Source organism: Ambystoma mexicanum, chromosome 5q, assembly GCF_040938575.1.
Source record: "Ambystoma mexicanum isolate Mex_15411 chromosome 5q, UKY_AmexF1_1, whole genome shotgun sequence".
Classification (NCBI taxonomy): domain Eukaryota; kingdom Metazoa; phylum Chordata; class Amphibia; order Caudata; family Ambystomatidae; genus Ambystoma; species Ambystoma mexicanum.
In genome coordinates this window covers 1,332,351,513-1,332,378,384 of record NC_090933.1, presented here as the reverse complement: position 1 = coordinate 1,332,378,384, position 26,872 = coordinate 1,332,351,513, and the positions used below count along the sequence as shown (strand labels likewise).

Sequence of the window (26,872 nt, the reverse complement as noted above, 5' to 3'; positions counted from 1 at the left end):
ACACCCATACCTAGCCTCACCGCCTCCGGGAAGTTCCCTGAACTGTGTACCCCCGCAAAATACTCAACCAACAAATTTGCCTTCTCATCCTCACTGACCACCTCCACCCCTTTCAAAAACCTGCAACCTCATCAACCCAGACATCCGCTTAAACTTCTTCCAAATGTCACCCACACCGGAATTACTCCCCAGGGAACCACAATAGTCCCTTCAGTATCCACGCTTCCTTTCCCTAATCACCCTCTGCACCACCTCCTTAACCTTCTTATATGCCAAAAAATCCTCCAACATTCCCGATCTCATCGCCGTGGCCCTAGCCTTCTTATGCGCCGCCACAGCCAGTGAGCATTCCACCGACCACCAAGGAACCTCGACCTTCCCACCCTTCCCCTTCACAATCTCCGGAACTGCCGCCACTGACGCCGCTCTCATTCCCTGCTCCAGATGCTCATTCCATTCATCCACCCCCCCATCCCTACTCCGAGGAACAATCAATTCCCGACACAATCCCTTATACAACTCCCAATCAGCCTTCCTAAAATTCAACCGACTCCCAAGCATCCGGGACCTGACCCCTACCTCACCCCTCAGTCACCACAATGCCAGAATGATTACTCCCCATATCCCCATCCTCACGCACCTCCCAATCACATTCACCCGCAATTGCAGCAGACACCCAGGTCAGACCCAACACGACAACTTCCCAGTCCTCACATCCAACCTTGTGCCCGAACCATCATTCAGCAAAAACAGACACAATTCAACCGCCATGTCCTCCAACAGTTCCCCATTCGCATCCGTCAGGTCACTACCCCACAACGTATGGGCACTGTCGAAATCACCACACAAAACGCAAGGTCCCACATGTCCCCTTATCACTCAAGACAATACACCCACCTCCACCAACCCACACGGATTATAATAATTCAACACAAATACTTCTGATCCCCCTACCCTAATCCCCGCCCCGATTGCCTCCACTGCTCCATCCACTACAATCTCCCTTGCAACCAGCCCCTTCCGCACTGCCAGAGCCACACCCCTCCCTGACCCCCCAGCCTATCCTTACGAAACAACTCAAAACCCGGAATCACAAACCTCAGATCACCCATTAACCACGTTTCCTGGACACAAACCACATCAACATACAATTCCCCACACAACACCGCTTTCAACTCCTGCCCATTCCTCAACAAACTCCTCGCATTCCACTGCAAAATCCTCAGGCCGACACCCCACTATGCTGCCGTACTTTAGCAACTATTCTGAACACATCCTGTTCCAACACATCCACAACACTCAAAAACCTCCTCACGGCTTCCATCACTCCTTTCGTAAGATCTGACACACTGACAGACTAATTCCCCTGAACCAGCTCCAACACACTCACCATAAAGCACATAAACTCAGTTTTCGGGACAACCACCATTTCTACTCCTTTCACCTCACCCACCAAACTCTTCCTTCCCACAACCTCATCCACCACCGGCTCTCTCCCACACACACACACGTCACTCACTACCCGTACCGGTTTCACCTTTGCCACTGCCTCCTCATAAGATAAACCTTCCGCCGCTCTCACTTGCACCACCTCTCTCGCCACCCTGTGGCTCTCACACCCCCTAAACGCAGTAGAGTGCCCCCCCGCCCACAATTCACACACTTTTCCGGGTCTCCACCATGCATTCCTTAATATTGTGATCTCCACCACACCTCACAATGCCTCTCATTCCTGCATACTCTCGCCACATGTCCAAACTGCTGACACTTATAACACCTCAAAGGCAACGCTACATAAACTTTCACACGGAACCTCTGATAACCCAACTCCACCACCTCCGGGCACTCCGCCCTCGCAAACCTCACAGCCACAGTCGTAGACACCACATCCCCTTGTGCATCTCTCCTCCCAAACCTCCACGCCTCCACCACCCCCACATCTGCCAGCTGCTCCTCCATTTCAGACATATTCACAGACACCGGCACTCCATACAGCACCCCCTTAAACGACACAGAACTTTGATCAAACACTCGCACCGCATGCCTACCCAGACAACGCACCTCCAGAATCTTAGCCTTACTACCAGCATCCGTCCCCTCCACCAACACCCGACCCCCCAGCCACCACTAGCACCCGAGTGACATCCCCCACAGCTGTCTTCACCCAGCAATCACCATCGGATTCTCCCCCTGAAACGTCTTCACACGACTATCAGGCTTCAACACCACCTTCCACACACTGTCACACTGCATCTGCTCCACCCCGTTCACACCACTCCCTGAGGCCCCTAGCCCTTCCCAAACGCACTTTTCCTGGGTCATTCCTCTGTAGAGACCTGCTGTGATGCCGCCCCTCACTTCCCTCCTTCCCCCTCCACAGATGTAGATTTCACAGTCAGTGTCCGCTCCGCCTCCTCGAGCCCAGCACCCTCCACATAGACACCGCTCCACCCTGCCTGAGTCCGCTTCCTCCATCGTGTCTCCTCAGTTCTCATTTCCCCTGAAATTAACCCGGAACCGCTTCATTACTCCGGAAAAGCACATTGATGACATCAGAAGTCACTCGAATAAGTGGGCGGGCCGTTGCTATAGTCATTTTCTCTGATGGGAACCAGCCAAGCTCGTCTCACGGTCCTTTTCCTGCGCTCTGTTCACGCGTCTTTTAGGATCATTGAGCATGCGCAGTTTGTTGAACAGGGTAAGCATCGACTCACCATGCTTTTCTTTTACTGCGCATGCTCTGTTGATTAATCTCTTAGCGTTACGCATGCTCGGAGGATCCCATCTTAGCAGTGCGCGTGCTCTGAGGATCAGTATCTCAGCAGTGCGCATGTCTGTTCTTCAGGTTTGCGGCCTGGCTTTGCCGATGCAGATCTTTATCTCGGCCAATCAGCAGCAGTCACTCGTCGACTCGAGATCTCCTTGTTTTCAAATTCATCCCCACTGGGGACTCGAACCTGAGCCTTCCCGAGATCAAGCCAGTGTAGCCTTGCACTGCTCTATCTCTCAGGTGTGTGAAAGGGATAATTTATTCCAATAGACTGCGATGTAAAACCCATTCCCAAACAGCCAAGAAGCCCAGTTTGACAGATATCTGGATCTGCCTATGAATGCTTGTAAGATCTTGTTTGCATGTAATGGGAGGGGGGGGCAAGGAGGGACTGCATGTGGCTAGGCATGTTCTTTAAGAGGTGTGAACTGTGAAGGGAAGGCTGCATGAAGGTGCAGGCTGAATGGGACAATGACACACTAACGGTGGTCATTTTAAATTCATTTTCTTTCATTATGTTTTATCCACTTTTACTAGAACTGTTGTAAAACACAAAAAAACACAATGTTGCAGGGCGCAGCGGAGGACAGGAAGGAACCATGAGTATGGGGGAGTGGGCAGAAATGGGGGCAGTGTGAGGGAACATAGTTCCACACACTTTTCAAAAACATTTTGACACTGAATACATCACAATCCTTTAAGGAATAATTGGGGAATAATTTGCTGTAGGTGAGTGACCTGCGACTATTCCCTCCTCTTGGTGAGAAAGTGATCATCTTTTATGGCCTCGTGCTAAATTGTCTCTGCTTGTTCTTCATAAACCTCCAGTTAATCCTGTCTTCTGTGTTTGTGATGGAGGATGCATTACTGGTGGGGAGTGGAGATGTCTTGTGTTTGTAGTATTTAATTAATAATGGAATTTCTTCTATTTCTAGATCTAAACACACTATTGTGTCATCCTGCTCTGCACAATGTAAGAAGCACAGGCACCAAAAGGTAAATAACTGTTATAGTTTGTTTCTTTGCACAGGTTGCTCGATGCTTCTGAGATAACCTGTCACCCACCCTGCGTTCCTGGACCCTTCATGTTCCATTCTCTCCTGTCTTGTCTCCATTCCTCCCTCCTGCCTCATCCTGGAAGTGGTGTCCATCCCAGGTTTATGGTCCATTTATGTGGCTCAGTGGACTAATGCATTCTCTAGAAGGATCCATGTGTGTGTCCTCATAGTCACTGGGCCACCCATCCCTTCATCCGTCCAAGATTAACAGAATGAGTACCACTGAGTTGTTTAACAATGAACATCTGTTAGCTTATGTCTATCTGTCTATAACACCAAAAAGTACCAGTGTGGGGGGGGGAGGGGGTTATCCCTCTACAAATACACCTATTATTTTATGTTAATGCATTCCTCTGCCGTCCTATTAATTAGTAATTCGCTATTGAACCTGTATGGTGGATCACAGCACTTTGCTATAGGGGTGGAGGAGTGGAGGTCTACAAGTGAATTAAATAGGCACTTTGGTAGCTACAAGTAGTGTTGGTTGTTCTCCATCCAGATCACTTGGGGAGCAACGGAGCCAGATCTGCACTTGGTCATCTATCTGGGTGTTGTTTCCTGTCTAAGTATGAATGAGGGAGCATTCGGGAGCGGAATTGAGAGCAAGAGGTAGAGTCGATGGAAAGGATGGTATATAGTGCGGAAGTATGACAGATCCACACTCTGCTTGCCTGTCCACCCGCTAGAGGGGCATCGGCAAGAGGTGACTGAAAAGGAAGCCCCTTTTTCACGCTTGTGAAGGGAGGTGAGGCAAGGACAGTGACATGCCCGTTTACACGCGTTCGTGAACAGTTCGACATTCAGGTGATCAGAGTATTACAGGCTCCTGAAATCATCCGTATCCCTTCTTGTCTCCAGTTATTGGAAATAATGACCAAATGGCAATGTAAGGTGTTAGGACCCCCTATTGGCTAGCATCCCGTGTGCATTTCTGACGAAGACCCACTTTGAAGCACTCACCCACACATTGCCCTGGGTGGGAAGCTCCAAGGTGTGGCTCCCTCAACTGGGCCTAGGGGCCTCATTATAAGTTTGGTGGTAGCCTTGCCGGTAAAACCGGCAGGCTACCGCCAAACTTGCGAAATATTCCGGCACCCGCCAATGAGGAATTACCAGGGTATTCCGACTTTGCCGGACCCTGACTCGCATCACTGTGAATCATGATGCCGTCAATTACATCTGAAAGTGCGGAGCAAAGATGGATAAACCTACTCGTTCCAAAGAGGGGAAATCCACATTTTTATTGTTTATTATTATATCGATTCATGGAAGTCCGTGCGCGAGTAAAATCTGGGATGTGCGTTGAAAATCTGCGTGGCGCACACCGGCGCACAGGTCGTCTAACGGCGTGCGCTACGGCCACACAAAAGCGCAAATAGCGCGGCGCACATATCAAGGATAGCTCAGCGGCGGAAGACGACATGAAGCAACAACAGGTTCGATCCCCGGGTCCGCGCTTAGAAACCTCTGGGTGTTTAAGCGCGTTATAAATACGTAACTAAGACAAAAAAAACCCCACAATTACGCAACTAAGAAAAACAAACAATTCCTGTAACAGCGCCTCGATGCCTGCGGGCTATGTGAGCGCTTTATAAATGTAAAATAAATAAAATAAATAAACAAAAGTAGGCGTAACACGGGGCGTGACACGTGGAATGGGGAACAACGTGTGAAAATGTGGGCGTCACGGGGGAAGTACAGGAGGCAAGTGTGCGGAACGCCCACACGCTCGCCTACAACACGTATTCATGGAATCGAATAGGGCAAACCAGCGCACGGGCGAAGACGCGCACAGGCCTAAACACATCCGCCACACAAAGGCAGGCGGTAGCGTCCCTGCGCATGAAAAAAATGTGCGCCAAAATGTGCGCTAACAAAAAGCACGTATGTACAGCTCTGATGATTGTCCCATACTGTGGCCCTCTAGGACAAATGACGTGCAAAGGGGTACGCGACAAACACGAACACCCGCTGTGTCAAAAATAGCGTGTGCGTGTATTTCGGGGGTGCGCAGGAAGTTTCACACGCGATTGGCCTTGGGCGAGCGGGGTGCGTGTAAATCTGGGGTTCGCAGGAAGTTTCACACACGATAGGCCCTGTGCGAGTGGGGTGCGTGTATTCCTGGGGTTTGCGTGAAGTTTTACACGCGATTGGCATGAGTATGTGTAAATCTGGGGTGCGCGGGAAGTTTCACACGCGACAGGCCCTGTGCGCGTGTGGTATGTGTATATCTGGGGTGCAGGGGAGTCCTGCACATGAATTGGCAGTGTGGATCCTCCCAGGTGTTCCCTCTACACCCTCCACGGCCCCTGCAGGCAGCCCACACCACAGGGGACTACCCTGCACCCCTGGTCATGTCCCGCAGGCAGCTCATCCACCATGGGCATGCCCCCCAGGCAAGCCACATGTCAGCTTGCACTACTGATCACCAACGCATGACCCCCTCCACCCCCACCCGCCAGCAGTGCAGGGCACCTGCCAGCAGGCCCCCACTCATGCCCCACTCATGTCGCCTTGCACCCCCACCCCCCAGCAGTGCAGGACACCTGCCAGCAGGCCCCCACTCATGTCCCCTTGCACACCCACCCCCCAGCAGTGCAGGGCACCTGCCAGCAAGCCCCCACTCATGTCCTCTTGCACACCCACCCCCCAGCACTGAGGGGCACCTGCCAGCAGGCCCCCACTCATGTCCCCTTGCACCACCACACCCCAGCAGTGCAGGGCACCTGCCAGCAGGCCCCCACTCATGTTCCCTTGCACCCCCACCCCCCAGCACTGAGGGGCAACTGCCAGCAGGCCCCCACTCATGTCCCACTCATGTCCCCTTGCACCCCCATATCCCCACCAGCAGTGCAGGGCACCTGCCAGCAGGCCCCCACTCATGTCCCCTTGCACCCCCACCCCCCAGCAGTTCAGGGCACCTGCCAACAGGCCCCCACTCATGTCCCCTTGCACACCCACCCCCCAGCAATGAGGGGCACCTGCCAGCAGGCCCCCACTCATGTCCCCTTGCACCCCCACCCCCCAGCAGTGCGGGGCACCTGCCAGCAGGCCCCCACTCATGTCCCCTTGCACACCCACCCCCCAGCACTGAGGGGCACCTGCCAGCAGGCCCCCACTCATGTCCCCTTGCACACCCACCCCCCAGCACTGAGGGGCACCTGCCAGCAGGCCCCCACTCATGTCCCACTCATGTCCCTTGCACCCCCACCCCCCAGCAGTGCAGGGCGCCTGCCAGCAGGCCCCCACTCATGTCCCCTTGCACCTCCAGCCCAGCACTGGCGGGCACCTGCCAGCAGGCCCCCACTCATGTCCCCTTGCACACCCACCCTCCAGCACTGAGGGGCACCTGCCAGCAGGCCCCCACTCATGTCCCACTCATGTCCCCTTGCACCACCACCCCCCAGCAGTGCAGGGCACCTGCCAGCAGGCCCCCACTCATGTCCCCTTGCACCCTTACCCCCCCAGCACTGAGGGGAACCTGCCAGCAGGCCCCCACTCATGTCCCACTCATGTCCCCTTGTACCCCCACCCCCCAGCAGTGCAGTGCACCTGCCAGCAGGCCCCCACTCATGTCCCCTTGCACCTCCACCCCCAGCAGTGCAGGGCACCTGCCAGCAGGCCCCCACTCATGTCCCCCAGCACCCCTACCCCCCAGCACTGAGGGGCACCTGCCAGCAGGCCCCCACTCATGTCCCACTCATGTCCCCTTGCACCCCCAACCCCCAGCAGTGCAGGACACCTGCCAGCAGGCCCCCACTCATGACCCCTTGCACCCCCACCCCCCAGCAGTGCAGGGCACCTGCCAGCAGGCCCCCACTCATGTCCCACTCATGTCCCCTTGCACCCCCACCCCCCAGCAGTGCAGGGCACCTGCCAGCAGGCCCCCACTCATGTCCCCTTGCACACCCACCCCCCAGCACTGAGGGGCACCTGCCAGCAGGCCCCCACTCATGTCCCCTTGCACCCCCATCTCCCAGCATTGATTGCACCCATGTGGCTCTACGTCCCCCCAGGGCATCAGAGCACATCTATAGAAACCGTAAGCACTGGCATTCCATCAACGTCCAAGTAGTATGTGATGCCAAGGGAATCATCACCTCAGTATATGCCAACTATCCAGGGTCCACCCATGACAGTTTCATTTTCAGAATTTCAACCCTAAACCGGGACCTAGAAGCTGGGCGGCATGGCGATACATGGCTGCTTGGTGAGTATAAATGCCACAGCACATGCATGCATGCCAGATACTGAGTAATGTCACAACCCTACTAATGATACCCATCACCACCTCCCCAGGGGACAGTGCCTACCCTCTGAGCACCCACATGATGACACCAATTCGGAACCCCACCACGCCACCCGAGGTAAGATACAATACAGCCCATATTGCAACCCGGGGCATAGTGGAGTGCACATTCGGAGTGCTCAAGTCACGCTTTCGCTCCCTTGACCGTTCTGGCGGGAAGCTGTTATACGCTCCCCCAGTAGTGTGCAGGATCATAGTGGCAGCATGTGTCCTGCACAACGTTGCAACACGCCGGGGCCTGCCGGTGGACATGGTGGTGCCCCCACATCCCCAACCACATGCACGCCCGCTGCGCATGGGAGGGGAAAGGCCACGGGGTGAGGCAGCCCGAACACAGCTAATTACTTCACTTAGAATCACACCCCTGTGGAGTGCACACAGCCCTGCCACATACCAGCTGACAATCGATGATGATACAAGGGATAGTCAACTGTCACAACCATACCAGCCTGAGATTGGTCAACTGGAAGTGTCACAATGTGTGCATCCCTACCTACAGAAACACCACCAATGCTGTGTCATCAAAAGATACATATGCTGCTAAATGCATTACCCCCTTGCAAAATACAACATGAGAACAGTGCCATGTCACCCAACCCCTCCCCAGCACCACCACCCAACACACCATGGCACAAAGTACAGTGTTCCTAATGGAAACTGGCCACACACAATATGCTCCCAGTAATGTTGAACTAACAACACAAATGACCGGGGGCATGGCTTGATGGCTACGTGAGAGGACTTTCCTTGGAGGAGCTCCCGATGATCCGATCTTGATCCTGGGAAGAAGTGATGGTTTTCGGCGGACTTTCGAGCCCACGATGCATCCAAGGGTGCATGAAAGTGGGGGGCACATGGTGAGTGCCCACCCCACCAGCGAGACTGCATATCCACAGAACTAGACTTCGAAGAAGGTGGCGGTCGCGCAGTGGAAGGCAGCACCCAAGATGGCCGCCCATGGACAAAGGGCCATAAATGGTCCGTGGAGCTGAGGAAGACAAAACTGGCCGGAGCAGGGGCGAGCCCAACCAGATAGACGCGTCACATGCACCTCTGGCTGGTGGCAAGAACATAAGTGCGAGCCCCCACTAAGGAGGCCCTGGATCGTGGCGGGCCAGCAGAGTGAACCCGAGTTCAGCGGAACCTTGCTGTGAAGGGGCCGGCGAGCGAACCCCGCAAGGCGCTCTGCAGCGCCGAAGACACAGCTGGGCGCGTGGACCCAACCGACGCAGCAGCATGTCCTCCAAGGTGGTGCCACTCCGGATCAAACAGCCCACGATGGAGGCCTACGCTAGGTCGCCCTTGGGCGCGGAAGGGGGCAAGAGCAAAGAAGCCCCTGCGGCGGCGACGGACCCACCGGGTACTATTCAGGAGGTGCTGGCAGCAATTGCCGACTTGGCTTGGGAGACGAAGTTGGGCCTGGCCATGAAAGAGCTGCAGGAGGGCCTAGACCTTAAGATCGGAGCGGTCCGAGAAGAGGTGAACCTGTTGCGCCAGGACGTGCGAACGATCGCGGAGCGCACAGGGGAACTGGAGAAGGAGTTGGCCCCGACCACGGAGGCGTGCAATGCACACGCTAAGGAGCTTCATGCCCTCGTGCAACGAGTGGGCAATTTGGAGGACAGAGCAGAGCAGGCAGAGAGGCGCGCCAGGCGCAACAACATTCGCATAGTGGGTGTCCCGGAGGGAATGGAAGGATCGAACCCCACGGATTACGTTGAAACCATGCTCATGCAGGAGATCACAGGCGGGGAGCTGATCCAGGGGTTCGCGGTCGAAAGGGCACATAGGGCCCTGACCAGGAGACCGGCCCCAGGAGCCCCCCGCGGCCGTTGATCGCGAATTTCTTGAACTATCGTGACCGCGAAAAGATTCTCGAATTTTTACGGAAAGGAGGTACGATAGAAAGGGGGTCAGCGAAAATAACGGCGTATCCGGATTATACGCTGCTCATACAGAGGAGCCGAATGAACTTTGGAACGGTGAAAAGGAGGCTTAGGGAAGCAGACCACCGCTACATGTTGCTCTACCCCGCCAGGTCAAAGGTGTTTTATAAGAACAGATCCCTCTTCTTTGAGACGCCGACCGAAGCGATGGAGTGGTTGGATATGCAAGGTCGACCTCAGGAATCGGATGCCCAGACAGAAGCGGCTGGAGATAAGTAGCACTTTGCAGAGGCACCCGTGAGGCCATAGTTACGACATTGGGACTGGAATATAGTACGATATTGTGCTTGTGGGGAGGAAGTCATGGTATCTGCCGGCGGGTCCCGTTGAATGCACTTCTCCTAAATAGACGACTGGGAGCTCCTGGGGAGCACCCTCTGCACCCAATAGTAGTACACTTAGTTAGGTCACTGTTAGATTGGTGACACCTCGCGGGGTCCTCGTCCTCGGACACGAAACGGGTCCAGACGTGGGTAGGCCTGAGATCCAGGGATGGAGCTGGGCTATTGTTGGGGGTTGGCAAGGGGGGAGGGGGGAGTTGTGTGCAGTGGTGTGAAGTGGGGGAAGGGGGGAGGGGGGTATTGTTTGTGAATAGAAGGGAGAGAGCCAGGGAACAAACTAACATGGGGAGCATTATGGGAAGGGATGGGATGGAGATAGTCCGACCGGATGGCATCGGGTAATCTCAGACGTGTGACCTGGAATGTACGGGGCCTAAACAGCTACCTGAAACGTAATAAAGTGATGTTGTACTTAAAGAGGATGCGCATAGACATAGCCCTGCTGCAAGAGACCCACCTCACTAGGGAAAGGCTGGAGGTGGTCAGGAGGAAATGGATGGGCAATGTTGTGGGGGCGGCGTACTCGACGTATGCTAGAGGGGTCATTACTTGGGTGGTGCCTCATGTGCCGTTTCGGATGCTTGATTCTACGGTGGACCCGGAGGATAGAATGGTGATGGTAACGGGTCTCCTGGAAAACAGAGAAGTGCACATCATAAATTTGTACGCCCCCAATAACGACACAGTGGCTTACTTTAGGACCCTCTACGGTAAAATCGGCCCCCTGGCAGGGGGTACGGTAGTGTGGGGGGGGGACTTTAACTGTACCGTGGATCCCAGAATGGACAGGTCCAAGGACAGGGCAGGGAAAATGGCACTGGCGGCTAAAGCGCTGGGTACCTTACTGAAAGACCTAGGCCTAGAGGAGGCGTGGAGAAGGTTGCATCCCACTGATAGGCAGTATTCACACTACGCAGCGCCACATGATTTGCACACAAGGTTAGATTACATGTTTGGAACAGCCGAGATAGTGAGAGACATAGAAGGAGCGGAATACAAGGCCCGAGTACTATCTGACCACTCGCCCTTGGTGGTAGATTGGAGACACCAGCCCCCAAGACCGCGGATCCCTACATGGAGACTCAGGACCGAGGCTCTGCAGGACGAGGGGTTTCGGGAGGGCCTGTGGATGCCATCGAAGAATACTTTGATATAAATACGGGAAGCGTAAGCTCTGTGGGCACACTGTGGGAAGTGTTTAAGGTGGTGGTGCGCGGGGTAGCCATTTCCCAAGCTAAGGGGCTACAGGGGGCCATCGAAAGGGAACTCCAGGAGGTGGAATGGGAGCTAGAGGATCTCACGCGTTGCGAGAGCACCGCTCATGATAACAGAACCAAAGTAAAGGAGCTACAGTTGTCCTGTAGCGCACTCTGGGATAGACTATGCAGACTCAATTACAGGAAATATACGGAGAGGATACACGCAGGGGGCGACAAGCCGGGCAGACTGCTGGCCTGGTTGTATAAGAGTGAGACCCCCCGCTCGGTGATCAGTGAGATTAAGGATGAGAGAGGTTGCATATGCAACACCCAGAAAGAGGTAAATGAGGAATTCCTTAAGTTTTACAGACACTAGTATGAGGACACGGGGGAGGATATGTGTCAAGACATACTGGACACATTGGAGGACATAGAGCTGCCTACCTTGGATGATCTAGAACGCGCCAAGTTAGACGCACCCGTCACCTCGGATGAGCTGGAGGTAGTGATTCGGAACTTGCCCACTTGCAAAGCGCCTGGTTCGGATGGGCTGCCCAGCGAGTTCTACAAAACATACAAGCAAGAGTTGCTTCAGCCACTGCTTGCCACTTTCAACGAGGCCTGTGAGCAGGGGGAACTCCCATTGTACCTCTGCGAGGCTGTAATCATCCCACTCTTGAAACCAGGCAAGCCGGCCGTGGAGTGCGGGTCTTACAGACCGTTGTCCATGCTTAACCAGGACAGCAAAATACTCACGGCTGTGCTGGCTAATAGACTGAAGAAGGTGATTAAGAAACTGATAAACCCAGATCAGACGGGATATGTTCCAGGCAGGAACATCACCGATAATCACAGGAGGCTACACCATGTCATAGACCAAACTGAGGAGGACACGGGCGAGTTGGCTATAGATAGATGCGGTCAAGGCCTTCGACTCGGTACGATGGCCCTGGCTGAAAGCGGTCCTGAAGGGGTACGGAATGGGACCTGGATACCTCAGATGGGTCCAGTTGTTTTATAGCACCCCGATGGCGAGAGTCAAAACAGGGTCCACAGTCTCAGATTCTTGGCAGCTTTGCAGGGGGACCAGACAGGGATGCCCCTGGTCACCCATGCTATATATACTGGCATTAGAGCCGCTGGCAATATGCCTGCGACAACAATATGGGGAGGTGGGCATAAGTACTGTCAGTGGAGAGCATCTGATATCATTATATGCGGATGATATGCTCCTTTATTTGCGTTATCCTGAAGAAAACCTGCAGTACGTGCTGGAGGTAATAGAACGGTACGCCATCCTCTCGGGTATATCGGTGAACCCTGGAAAGTCTAATCTGTTCCCTTTGGGCAGATATAGGAATGTCCCGGTACAGAGGCTGCCGGTCCTGCCAATACCATGGCAGCCCGTGACATGTAGGTATTTGGGAATAAATATTTACCACAAAGTCGAGGCAGAACACAAGCATAATACAGAAAAGGCGATAGAGGGGATCAAAAAAAGCATGGTATTCTGGTCTAGATTGCCCATGACCATGATGGGGAGGGCGGCCTTGCTCAAGATGATGGTCCTGCCTAGACTCTTGCACTTTTTTGTGAACGTCCCGTTTTTGATACCTAGGAGCCTATTCGCGAAACTTCATAGCGTGTGTAGGGGTTTCGTGTGGGGCAGCTCTATGAATAGGGTTGCTCTGTGGAACCTCCAGAACCCATGTGACAGGGGGGGATAGGCCTGCCTAATTTTTAACTCTATTACCTGGTGGGGCAGATGCAGTACGTGGCCAGGTGGCTTTCAGCTGAAGACTCGGCGGAAGCTAGGCTTCTGCGTGGAGATACAGCCCCATACTTTCTGATGGAAGTGGTGTGGTTGTGCAGAGACAAACTGATGGGCAAGGGGTGGCTACTGAGGCTGGCCTGGGAGATCTGGCACAGGACATGGAAGATTGGGGGGGACTCGGAGCCGTAATGTCAGCAGGCCCCTTTGGCGGCGCTGTGCGGGAGCGACTCTCAACTACTTGAATCGGTCCGTAGATACTGGGAACAGGTAGGCCTGGCCACCCTCGGGGACATATGGCTGGAAGGGGAGTCAGTGGACTTTCAGAGGTTGCAGGAAGAGACGGGGGTACATGGTGGCCAATATATAACCTACACTAGGCTTGTGAAAAAGACTAGAGAAAGATGGCCTGAGACAGTGCTAGCGGAAGACCCTGACGCCTCCCTGGAAACCATGTATGATGTATCGGAGGGCGGGCATGAAATATCGAGGATATACGAGCTCCTGCGAGTAAGGGCAGGGAAGGAGTTGCTTTAATTGAGACAAGATTGGGCGGAGGAGGTGGGAGGACCCATGACGGACGGGCAATGGGAACGGGCCCTGAGTTACCACAAAAAGGTGTCCCGAAACGCGAGATTCCAACAGCTTCAATTGTACGTTACCCACAGGGCTTATTTAACCCCCGGGAAGATTGCAAAGTTTGGGGGACCAGCTACGCAGCAATGCCCCAGGTGTGGGGAGGTGAATGCGGGACTGCTACACATGTTTTGGGCTTGCCCGGAAGTGCACAGACTTTGGGACGAGGTCAAGATGAAACTGGCTGGTGGGGGGGTGGTGCTGGATGTGGAATCGGCCTGGTCATGCATGCTTGGGCTTTTCCCTAGACCCCGGCATTCAAAACACATAAGCAAGATGAAGGACCTGGCTTGTGTTTTGGCCAAGCGCAGGAATGCCATGGGCTGAAAGGCGGCCCACAGACCTAGGGTGGAGCTATGGTGGACGGACCTCTTGAGGTGGGCGGAAGCTGAATCTGTAGTCTGGTTTGAAGCGATCACCAGGGGGGCGAGGAGGAAGTAGGGCCCTTGCTGGCCTGGCAGCAATTGGTGGCCTCTATAGCAAACCCTCACCAGGGTAACAACAGAACAGAGGACCCGGATGATGACTGCCTAAGTACTGTGCTACCCAATGATGCTCCCGTAAATGACATGTGAGAACCGGCTCTAGTTTAAGGGGGGCGGGGAGTTGGGGAGTTCTAATGAAAATGCCCTACCTCCCACTATCCGAGGGGAGGCCTCCCTCACCACCTTCCGCAAAACTCTGAAAACTACCCTCTTCACATAAGACCCGACACACCAGCACGAATACTTATTATATATGTTGTAATATACGTCCCAATGCAATATCTGTAACAACAGTATGATATCCTGTAGTATTCATAATGTGTTATCAATCACTTTCATGCCTGTACCATGTAACTAAGTTATTGCAAGTAACAGCGCCTCAATGCCCCTGGGCTTCTTGCGCGCTATATAAATATAAATAAATAAATAAATAAATAAAAATGTGCTGGACTATGATGCTTTCTATGTTTTGAAACAGTTGTAGTGTGTTTGTTTGATTTCAAAATAAAATAAAAATATATTTTTTAAAAAAACAACACTAATGACCAAATACTTACCAACAATACAATGCAGCTACACAAGCTCAAACATAAATAAAACATGACAGTACTAAGTTAAAGTAGTCGTAGTCTTACAACCTGAATATGCCACCACATCGCCCCCTTCCAACTGTAGTCTTACAGGCTTCAAAACTTGTCTGTGTACTGCATACAACATGAACTCCATCTCCAAAGTAGACGGTCTTGTGAAGACATGAGGAATGAACCTGCAAATTCAGAGGGAGACATGGAAGCAGAAGCATACATAATTCCAACATGCATTGTACAATACAACAACAATATTCACAAGGAATGTCTACACAGTATTGACTACAGACTGCCCACACAGCTCATGGGAGCCCAACATCACTGTGTACATCACTGTCACTTGGTCACACCCTTTGCAAGCCCATGCAAACGGGAAGCAGGAGGGGTGTGTGTCTCACGAACCCAAGCATCGAACCCAAACTCAGGACAAGCCTGCATGTGCCCAGCTGGAATACAGTGGATGCCCACGGGAGCCACACAAGGCAACACACTGTCATAATATAATCAAAAATCAAAAATGGCCATGTGGGGGCCGGGGGGGAGGCCACCCAGGAGGTCCGAGGACAGGGTGCGCATCAACAGCCGCCTGTGTGGATGTTGGGGAAAAAAAAAACACCTCCATGGGCTCATGGCCTGCACGGCTATGCCAATGTGGGAGAACTGCTGCCACAGGAGGGGGTGGTGCTATGGGAGGCAGCCCACGCAAAGCCCTGGTATGGTCCTCAATGGCAGCAAGCATGCGGGTGTGGATGGTCTCGTTCTGGAGGATTATAGTGCGGAGATCCCCAGGCAGCACCTGATGTGATGCCCGGATCTCCTCCCGAGTTGCCTGCATCTCAGCTGATAGCGAACGTGTGAGCCGCTCCAGCTGCTGTTCTGTCCTCAAGTTAGTGGAAGTCTCAAGGTCAACAAGAGTCTCCCTGAGGTGATGGAGTTCTACCCTCAGGGCTTCCCTGTGGCCCGGGGACTCTATTGATATCGATTGGCGTAGAGTCTCCAATGCCGCCCGTCTGTCCCGGTTGGACGCCAACATGTCCTCCCTGTGTGATTGGCAAATGGAGTCTGTTGCCTGCTGTAGTTGCTCCATCTGCCTTTCAGGGGGGACAATGGAAGTGGCCACCCTCTCCATTGCTTGAGCCATAATCTCAACTGATGCTGCCTGTTGGGTTGCCATACCGTACATGGATTGTTCCCATGCGGTTTTGCCTGGTGGCGTACGGCCACCACGTCGGCGGGCACCATACCTGTTTGGGGCAAGGCGATTGGCGTAGAGTCTCCAATGCCGCCCGTCTGTCCCGGTTGGACGCCAACATGTCCTCCCTGTGTGATTGGCAAATGGAGTCTGTTGCCTGCTGTAGTTGCTCCATCTGCCTTTCAGGGGGGACAATGGAAGTGGCCACCCTCTCCATTGCTTGAGCCATAATCTCAACTGATGCTGCCTGTTGGGTTGCCATACCGTACATGGATTGTTCCCATGCGGTTTTGCCTGGTGGCGTACGGCCACCACGTCGGCGGGCACCATACCTGTTTGGGGCAAGGCGATCTGTGCCTTGCTGTGCCGGCACTGCCTGAGGCTGCAGGACTGCATGCCCCCTCTGATCTGCTGGCCCAGGAACAGGATCAGATGTTGTGGAGTGTGACCCTGCACCCGTAACCACCTAAGGCTGACTAACCAACACTGACATCCCCATAGAGGGTTCTACCCCTGGTGCAGGTGGGTTGGACAGAACAGAACTCCTTCCAGAAACACTTACCTGCGACGCCACATAGGTCTCATCATCCGAATCAACACCTGAATAGAGGTCTGGGGAGGTGCAACCAGAGACACCCCTGGATAGAATCGTCTGCAGCAAGAGTGGGTTCTCACCCACCACCACACCACGTCCCCCACTGGTGGCCGGTTGTGCCTCAGGTTCCTTCTGGTTCTGCATCATCTCCTCAACCTCAACAGCATCAAGTGCGTCGTCCCCTGCAAAAACATTAAAGACAAAAAATGGAAACAGGCATTAGCACCATAGCACACAAACAGGCCTGACAAGCTACAGAACCAGTACATGATTTGCGCATGTCCCACATGACTATAACCCTCCAATGCATGCACTGTCACAGAGTTGGGAGGGGAGGCAAAAGTCTGACACTGATGACACCAAGATGGAAGAGCAACACATTTGCTGCATGCTGGGTAGCACTGCCACCACACATTCGCCTGTGAGTGGCATGTCCTATACACATAAATGAGACATGCCATCACACAGATGGCATGTACGAAAGCCATGGTACATTCCACAAGTACATCCATATGTCAGTGAATGAGTACTGTCACCTGGTTTATAGTCATAATGTCGAAAACAAAAATGTCGAAAGTCATAATGTAGAAAAAAAAAATGTCGAAAAAAAAAGTCGAATTTCTTTTTCAATACGTTTTTTTTCGAAATGGGGGGGGTTCCTCCCCCAACCCCCTTTTTTTATTTTTTTTTTTATTTTACCCATTTTTTATACTTACCAAACCCAAAAAATACATATAAATAAAAAAATAATAGATTCGACTTTTTTTTTTGACATTTTTTTTCGACATTTTTGTCATTCGACATTTTTTTTTTCGACATTTTGACTGACCACCCTGTCACCCATCCATGAGAGATGGACATGAAGAGATGAAAAATGCCACATAGTGTGAAAAGATACGCCATGTGCCACACACTGCAACACATCCAGTGTACAAAAATACAGTGATTGTAGGGCCATGTACACATCAATGGTTGTGCACTTCAACATCACAGGAAACAACTAGTATGTTCCACATTCAAACCGGCCCAAAAACATCATGTGATCAGGACAATACTCATTCAGCCTGAATGGTCAAATCATTCAACTACCAAGGTGACACATGTGGGCCAATGTGGGGTTCTTCAATGACAGAAGCATGTCACATATGTCACAATAGGGCTAAGGAATGTGTTGCAAAAGTGGGAGAATTGAAACAATCAGCCTGAAAGAACACTGAAAAATACAAACAATGTTGTTGCATGATGCCACCTCAAGGGCAACTGCCGTAATGTTGCGCTAAATTACTACTGTGGGCAGAAGGGATAGTGTCACCCAAATTCAAGGCCACAGAATGTTTTGGATGAAGCACATGGGTGACCCATACTACTCAGTAACACACACCCTCACCTGCCACTCAATCAGAACCCGTCACCCAAACAACATACACACGCATTACACACACACGCATGGGCCCTCACCGGACAATGTGTCATAATCGGGTAGTTCTCCCACACCTCGGATCTGTTCCTCTGTGACGAAGGTCCCAGCAACAGACTCATGTTCAGTGAGTTTGTTGTCCTCTTGTGGAGACCCACCGCCAGTCACCAGAGTAGCGGCATGACTTGAGGCCAGCTTGTTATTTGCTCTGCATTTCAGGTCGTTCCACCGCTTGTCGCAATCATCAGCTGAGCGCCTCACAAATCCAAGGGCACTTATGTGGTTGGCGATGGTCTGCCAGTGTGCCTTACGTTGACCAGGTGTGGTCTTGGACCCTGCAGTCACCACCATTTCGTGGCTATGTTGCAACACATAGCTCACAAGTGCATCAAGTTCCGAATCATTGAAGCAAGGCTTCCTTGAGGTACCGGAGTGTGTAGCCGTGCCTGGGGTCTCAGCCTGTCGTGCCAGAGCACCCTTCTTCCTCTTTTTAGAAGGTGGAGCGGATCCAGAGTGGCTAACGCCGCTCTGGTCAGTAGGGGCAGAATCACCGGTGGACTGGGTTGTTGGAGTGTGCGAATGCACATTGACCATATGACTTGGTGCAGGCATTGTCTGAAGTGTGATGTTGGCAGGGGGAACATCAGTATGATGGACCAGGACCGACACTGTTCTGGCTGGGAGAGTCAGAGCTGGGGCGGATGGAGCTGCAGCTGCCCCTGCAGCCTCACCACCCTGCATACTTGGGGCAGCAGATGATATAGCTGCCCCAGATCCACGTGGCTAGGTGACAACTTGCACCGCCACAAGTGGCTTAGACTTGCTGACCTGGAAGTCAGCCAGGGAGTCATCCTGTGCCAGGTCAGGTGCCACAATGGGCTGGTCCAACAAGGGCTGAGCTGGGATGGTCTCAGCCACGTTTCCCTCAACCATGGGGGGGGTCATGGGTGTCCCTAATTGGTCCTCCACACATGGGGGTATTGGGGCACCTTGCAAATCCCGGCCACGTCCCCTACCGCGCCCACCACATCCACCTTTTGAAGGTCGGCCACCTTTGCCTCCCTTACCGCTTGGTCGCCCCCCAACCATGGCACTGATGTTGTTGTGTGTATGGGAGGAGCAGTAAACTATTTTCCTGGGCAATTGGGGGCCAAAGGGGTAGGGTTTTAGATGGAATTCGTACCCTAGTGCTCTAACAAGGCTGTCTGTGACCCCTGGGGGAAGATGACGGGTCACGCAACGCACAGGCAGCCCAAAAACCAAAATAAACGTGCGCGCAACCCCTCGTAGACCACATGCGTGGAAAAATGAACCCACACTACGCTGTGGCACCCAGAAACACAAAAATAGGCGTACGCGTGATACACGCAGCCTACAATGACCTCTGAAGGGGTACGCTACACACGGGGCAAGCACAGTTGCTAAGTATGTGCGAAACTCACCGTCTGCCTGGGAAAATAATGTGAAAAATACACGCATGTGCGCGTTGGCAACACCCCCGCCAAAAGAAGAATTGTACGCTGTATGAGGAGACAGGACAAAAGGAGAAGTGAACACTGTTTGAGGAAACAGGCCCAAAAAAAGTAGAAAAATGAAAGCTGTCAGAGGTAACAGGGAGTACGAACTTGAAACGCTGCGAAGTAATTGCGTGTGAACCGACAAGAAGTACAGAATCCACCCACTCGCTCTCCACAAAAAGCACGTACAAGGAAATGGCGTCCTACACGTACCTTTTAAACCGGCCCACACGTACACGTCACTTACGCGTGTACGCGCCCTTTCCTCCAATTACACGCGCTGACACTCGGACGTGCAGCTTTTCCATGTGTGCTCTGTCATCACGTGCTATGAGGGAATCACCCGCGCGCGTTACTTCACAGACGTGCTTACGCACTAAAGGCCTTTGGTCCAATGAAATCGCGTACGTGCGCTGACGTGCTTATGCGCTAAGGGCCTTTCCTCAAATTACACGCTGACGTGCAAGATTTTCACGTGCCAAATCACTCCGTATCAAGCTGGCCACGCGTTCACACACGGAAGACCACGCTCCTGCCCAGAAGGCCGATTACTGCCCCCCAGAACCCCGAGCACGCTCCCACCTGCCATCTGCTGCTGCCTGATTGCCTGCTGCCCATGTGCCCTGCCATTTGCTGCCTGCATGTCAGCCAGGAGTGCTGTTGCTGTTACCACCCCTGCTGGAACCGAAGACTCCCGACTGGGATTCCATCCTTCCACAGCCCAGCCCCAGGACCCAGTTGCCCACCCACTCCTGCCTCTGGGGTTGCCATGTCCAGCACTACACCATCTGGCGGCACTGGCAACCCCCAGCCAGGGAGGCAGAGGGCCACCATACACAGTCATTCAAACATGTGTGCTCACACATCTACATTTGGCCTGCATGCTTACCCACCAATACATCATCCATGTGTCTCACACATGAAAGGACCCGCATGTGTCAGCCTCACGGCCCTGTACATACACTTCCATACATGGCCCTACAAAACCACATGTGCAACCTGCACACTACTGGCACACCACCACACGCACAGCTTCCAATCAGTATGCATGTACACTTACCGCTCGACTCCAGACGGGTGTGCATCTCAAGGACCTGGATGTGGAGCGCTGGGCATACGCGTTCCAGGACCCTCATTTGGTCTTCCGACAGGTGGCCCCGGCGCCCCTTAGCATCCGCTGCCATCAAGAGGCGCCAGGCCTTGGTGAGGGTGCTGGACCTGAAGTCCTCCCAGCGCTTCTTGACATGATGGAATTCGCGGACTGCCAGCCCCAGGACCCAGTTGCCCACCCACTCCTGCCTCTGGGGTTGCCATGTCGGGCACATCTCCATCTGGCACCACTGGCAACCCCCAACCAGAGAGGCAGAGGGTCACCAGCTTCACTGCCACCGAAGTTGGTATCCTGGTGGAGCATGTCCTGGGGCATTATGATGCCCTCTTCGGAACAAGATGCGCCAACAAGGAAGGACGGGAGAGGATCTGGGATGACGCAGTGCTTGCCATCAATGCGGAGGGGGTGGCAACCCGCAACTACCAACATGTCAAGAAGCACTGGGAGGACTTGAGGTCCAGGACCCTCGTAAAGGCCCGGCGCCTCGTGGAGGGGAGCCGGGGCAGCATGAGTACCATCCAGATGAGGGTCCTGGAACGCGTAGGCCCAGCGCTCCACGCCCAGATCCTTCGGAGGCAGACCCGTCCGGGGTTGAGCGGTAAGTGGCCAAGCATTGCTGTGTGAGACAGGGCATGTTGCAGGGTGCTGGTTGTCTGATACTTGCCTGTATGTGTGACATAGGCCATCTACGCATGTGTATGTGCAGGGACATCATGGTCATGCATGTGAGACCAGTAATGTGTGAACCACATGGTTGATGCATGTGTTACAATGCAACATGTGGAGCAGCATGGGGAATGCACACATTAATGCATGCCTGTCTCTGTTATTGGACATGGATGGGGTGTGAGAGATGGGTGCTGCTGTCATGGACATGTATGGTGTCCATGTCTGTGTGTCTGACTTGCGTGTCTGTGACTTGTAAATGCCATGGATGCATGACACATGTCTGTGACAATGTTCAGATTCACTGATTCAGCCTACTCATCCTTGTATCCACTGTGTCTGGGGTGTATGAGGCCAGATGGATGAAACTAGGGTGAAGTGTGTGCATGTGATGGGCATGACCCATGATGCATATGAGTTTCAAACCAACATTGTATGTTTGAAGAGTACCTTGGACATGTATGCTAATGTTCATAGCATGCGCCATGCCTGTTACTGCATGTGTTTTGCCTGCACTGACCCATGTGTTGTGGAGGGACATGATGGAAGTGATGTTTGACAGTGCCACTCATCTGCTATTGCTTCCTGTCTAGGGGACCATTGTACAGTACCCTGATGCTTGTGTTCTATGTCTCCCTCTACACAGCGGCAAGTGATGAAGAGGGCAGAGACGGCGCTGTGGAGCAAAGCGGCGGGGAAGCCCCCACCGGCCGGCGACGCAAGGCCCAGTCACCCTCCCAGAATTTACCATCGTCTGGGAATGAGGGGACTAGTGCTGCGTCTGCCACTATGGCTGCAGCGGAAGGGGTGGGTGAGCCCCCACAGGGGCTTGCAACAGCGGAAGACGGTGTGGAGCCATCTAGGTTGGTGGTTTCCACAGAGGAGGAGGAGGCCGCTACTGAGCCGCACATGGGGCCTGGTGGGGGTGGTACCACTGGTGCACGTGGTGCAGTCCAGGGCCAGGGGCAGGAGGCAGCACAGGTCACCGCGGAGGGGCCTGTGCATGTCGCTGTCCCTGACCCTGTGACTGCACCACCATGCACCAGCAGGGATGCCCCATCCCAGGTCCATCCGCAGGTAGGGGGGATGTCCATGTCATCTGACACTCCTCTACCTGTGGACGAGGGGACCCCTGGCCGTATGGAGAAGGTCCTGATTGGTGTTGCGTTGCGCATGCGTGACATTCGTGATGACGTGCGTGCTTCCTGGGGGGAGCACGCACGTCATCACGAAGAGCAGCGTGCCAACGGTGGCCCAGTTGGGAGTGTCCATGGTCGGGGTTTTGTACATGTGTCGGCCACTCTGGCGGCCCTCTCCTCCTCTGTGGAGACTATGCGCCAGTCGTTCTCCATGCCGTCTTCCTGCCCAGATGCCACCAGGGCCCCCTGTGGACCTGCCCTGACCAACGCAGCCAGCTCGGTGGGGATCCCATCCCTGCCACAGTCGGGAGTCGGAGGTCCAGCAGGGGTGGACAACACAGCAACTGGACCCCAGCAGATGGAGGAGTGCCGGCATCATCGAGCAGGGCACGTGCACAACGGCATCAGTGGATTCCATCAGCCTGGATGCCGTCGTGCTGGCAGAGGCAGTTGCGTCGGAGGCAGTGGCAGGCTCAATGTGGGAGGCATCATGGCTCTGGGCAATCTACATCAGAGGGGCAGGCATCGGCCGGAGGGCAGGAGGACCCTGGAATGGGAGTGTCTTCCGTGTGGCAGCGGTTGGGCCAGCAGATAGGTGCGGAGCGGCGGTGGGCGGAGGAGGCACGCTCACGATGGTCAGGGCGGAGAACTCCATGCGCAGGGCACTGAGGCGGGCTGAGTGCATCGAGGGAATTCGCAGGGATTTGCAGGTGGACATGGCGTTATCCCTGTGAGACCTCGGGGCCAGAGAACAGGCCCGCCTCCAAGACATTGAACAGGAGTTCGATGATGCCCCGGCCCATGACATCAACAAGTGAGCCGTTGGACTTGCCCGCCGCGATTGTATATAGTTCATTAGTGTTAAGTTTCATTTCTTTTTTCTTTCATTTGGGGCGCATGGACTATGCCCCACATTTTTGTATATAGTTAGTAATTAGGTAGGTTTCATTGTAGGTTTCATTTATGTCGTTGGGCTCATGGACCCTGGATTTGCTATTTGTACATAGTTTTACAGTGGATTTTTCTCCTTCATCTTTATTTTTCTTCACCATGGAGCAATGGATATTACACTTTTCTTTCCCTTTGGATTTGCTTTGTTGGACGGTGACTTTAGACACATTTTCATTTGGATTAATTTGGATTCTCATTTTTTTTATTTATCATTTTTTGGGACATGCTGCTTTTTCATTATTGTGTGTTTTTATTTCATTCCCTTCATTTTGACTTGATTACATTTTTGTTTCTTACTTCAATGTGTGGTCTTCTCTCATTGGTTTCATGCATGTCACAATGTGGGTTTTCTCAGTCAGGTGTTGCCATTGTGTGGTTCGGACAGACTTGTACTCATGCGCATACTGCTTATTTGTGATCTATCATGTAATGGGGATTTCAATTTGGAGTGATGTAAAGCTTGGTTGGGTGTTTGGACTGTGTTGCTGTGGGGTGGGATTTGTGTGGCCATAGGAGCCAGGGATCTGGATTGTGATGACGTGTTGGCTGGGGGACATGTGTCAAGGCTTGCTGGCAGGTGCCTGTCAATGATGGGGGCGTGGGGGTGCAAGGGGACATGTGTGGGACATGTGTGGGGCCCTGCTGGCAGGTGCCCCTGACTGCTGGGGGGTGGGGGTGCTGGGTGACATGTGTGGGGGCCTGCTGGCAGGTGCCCTGCACTGCTGGGGGGTGGGGGTGCAAGGGGACATGAGTGGGACATGAGTGGGGGCCTGCTGGCAGGTGCCCTGCACTGCTGGGGGGTGGGGGTGCAAGGGGGCATGAGTTGGACATGTGTGGGGGCCTGCTGGCAGGTGCCCCTGACTGCTGGGGGGTGGGGGTGCTGGGGGACATGTGTGGGGGCCTGCTGGCAGGTGCCCCTGACTGCTGGGGGGTGGTGGTGCTGGGGGACATGAGTGGGACATGAGTGGGGGCCTGCTGGCAGATGCCCTGCACTGCTGGGGGGTGGTGGTGCAGGGGGACATGTGTGGGGGCCTGCTGGCAGGTGCCCCTGACTGCTGGGGGGTGGGGGTGCAGAGGGACATGTGTTGGGGCCTGCTGGCAGGTGCTCCTGCACTGCTGGGGGGTGGGGGTGCTGGGGGACATGTGTGGGGGCCTTCTGGCAGGTGCCCCTGACTGCTTGGGGGTAGAGGTGCAGGGGGACATGTGTGGGGGACTGCTGGTAGGCGCCCCTGACTGCTGGGGGGTGGGAGTGCTGGGGGACATGTGTGGGGGCCTGCTGGCAGGTGCCCCTGACTGCTGGGGGTGCAGGGGGACATGTGTGGGACATGAGTGGGGGCCTGCCGGCAGGTGCCCCTGACTGCTGGGGGATGGGGGTTCAGGGGGGCATGTGCGGGGGCCTGCTGGCAGGTGCCCCTGACTGCTGGGGGGTGGGGGTGCAGGGGGACATGTGTGGGACATGTGTGGGGGCCTGCTGGCAGGTGCCCCTGACTGCTGGGGGGTGGGGGTGCTGGGGGACATGTGTGGGGCCCTGCTGGCAGGTGCCCCTGACTGCTGGGGGGTGGGGGTGCAGGGAGACATGTGCGGGGGCCTGCTGGCAGGTGCCCCTGACTGCTGGGGGGTGGGGGTGCAGGGGGACATGTGTGGGACATGCGTGGGGGCCTGCTGGCAGGTGCCCCTGACTGCTGGGGGGTGGGGGTGCAGGGGGACATGTGTGGGGGCCTGCTGGCAGGTGCCCCTGACTGCTATGGGGTGGGGGTGCAGGGGGACATGTGTGGGGGCCTGCTGGCAGGTGCCCCTGACTGCTGGGGGGTGGGGGTGCTGAGGGACATGTGTGGGGGCCTGCTGGCAGGTGCCCTGCACTGCTGGGCGTGTGAAACTTCCCGCGCACCCCTGAAATACACTTACCCAGGCTAATCGTGTGTGAAACTTCCCGCGCACCCCTGAAATACACGTACCCAGGCCAATTGCGTGTGAAACTTCCCGCGCACCCCTGAAATACACGTACCCAGCCCAATCACGTGTGAACCCCCTGAAATACACGTACCAAGCCCAATCGCTTGTGAAACTTCCCGCGCACCCCGGAAATACACGTACCCAGGCCAATAGCGTGTGAAACTTCCCGCGCACCCCTGAAATACACATACCAAGCCCAATTGCGTGTGAAACTTCCCGCGCACCCCTGAAATACATGTACCCAGGCCCAATCGCGTGTGAAACTTCCCACGCACCCCCGAAATACACATACCCAGGCCACTCGCGTGTGAAACTTCCTGCGCACCCTGCAAATACACGTACACAGGCCAATCGCGTGTGAAACTTCCTGCGCACCCCTGAAATACACATACCCAGGGCATTCGTGTGTGAAACTTCCCGCGCACCCCTGAAATACACGTACCCTGCCCAATCGCGTGTGAAACTTCCCGTGAACCCCGTAATACACGTACCCCGCTGAAATCGCATGTGGAACTTCCCGCGAACCCCAGTAATACACATACCCCACTCGCACAGGCCCTTTCGCGTGTGAAACTTCACGCGCACCCCAGTAATACACGTTCCCCGCTTGGCGTTTGCTATTTGGCAGCCCTGTAAACTAGTCCAGGGTTAGCGCAGCCCTTTGCGCTGAATTAGGAATTTTGATGGCTTTTCCTTGCGCGAGGGCGTTCTTGGGGGCGTAACTGGCGGTGCTGCAGGGTCGCTGCGCCATTCTGCACCACGGCTGGTTTTGGAGACTAAAATCCATGAATGCGCTGTGCGCGGAAATCGATATTAGCGCACGCGGCTGGCGCAGACATTCGCACGCGCACACTGTGCGCCAGCCGCGTGCGCCACTTTTGTGCGAAATTCTATGAATTACCCTGTATATTTGTGCATCCTCTACCTCATTGTGTCTGTGCATCCTCTACCTCATTCTGTCTGTTCATCCGCTACCTCATTCTGTCTGTGCATCCTCTACCTCATTCTGTCGGTGCATCCTCTACCTCATTCTGTCGGTGCATCCTCTACCTATCAGACTTTTTTAAATTCCCAATTAAAAACTCCTCTTCTTTCGCTTTCCTCTAATTAGCTTTGATCATTAATTGGGTTATCGTGCTTCATTTTTATTGGACCATTGTATTTTGAATTTTTATAAAGCGCTTTGGCGAAAGTGCTCAATGAATTAAATACAAAATACAAAAATTGCC

General features: G+C 54.1%; 1 pseudogene; it reads left to right on the top strand.

Moving 5' to 3' along the window:
• The first annotated feature begins 3,025 nt into the window (after positions 1 to 3,025).
• Positions 3,026 to 26,872, top strand: part of LOC138498082 (zinc finger protein 268-like) — a 110,380-nt pseudogene continuing 86,533 nt past the window's right edge.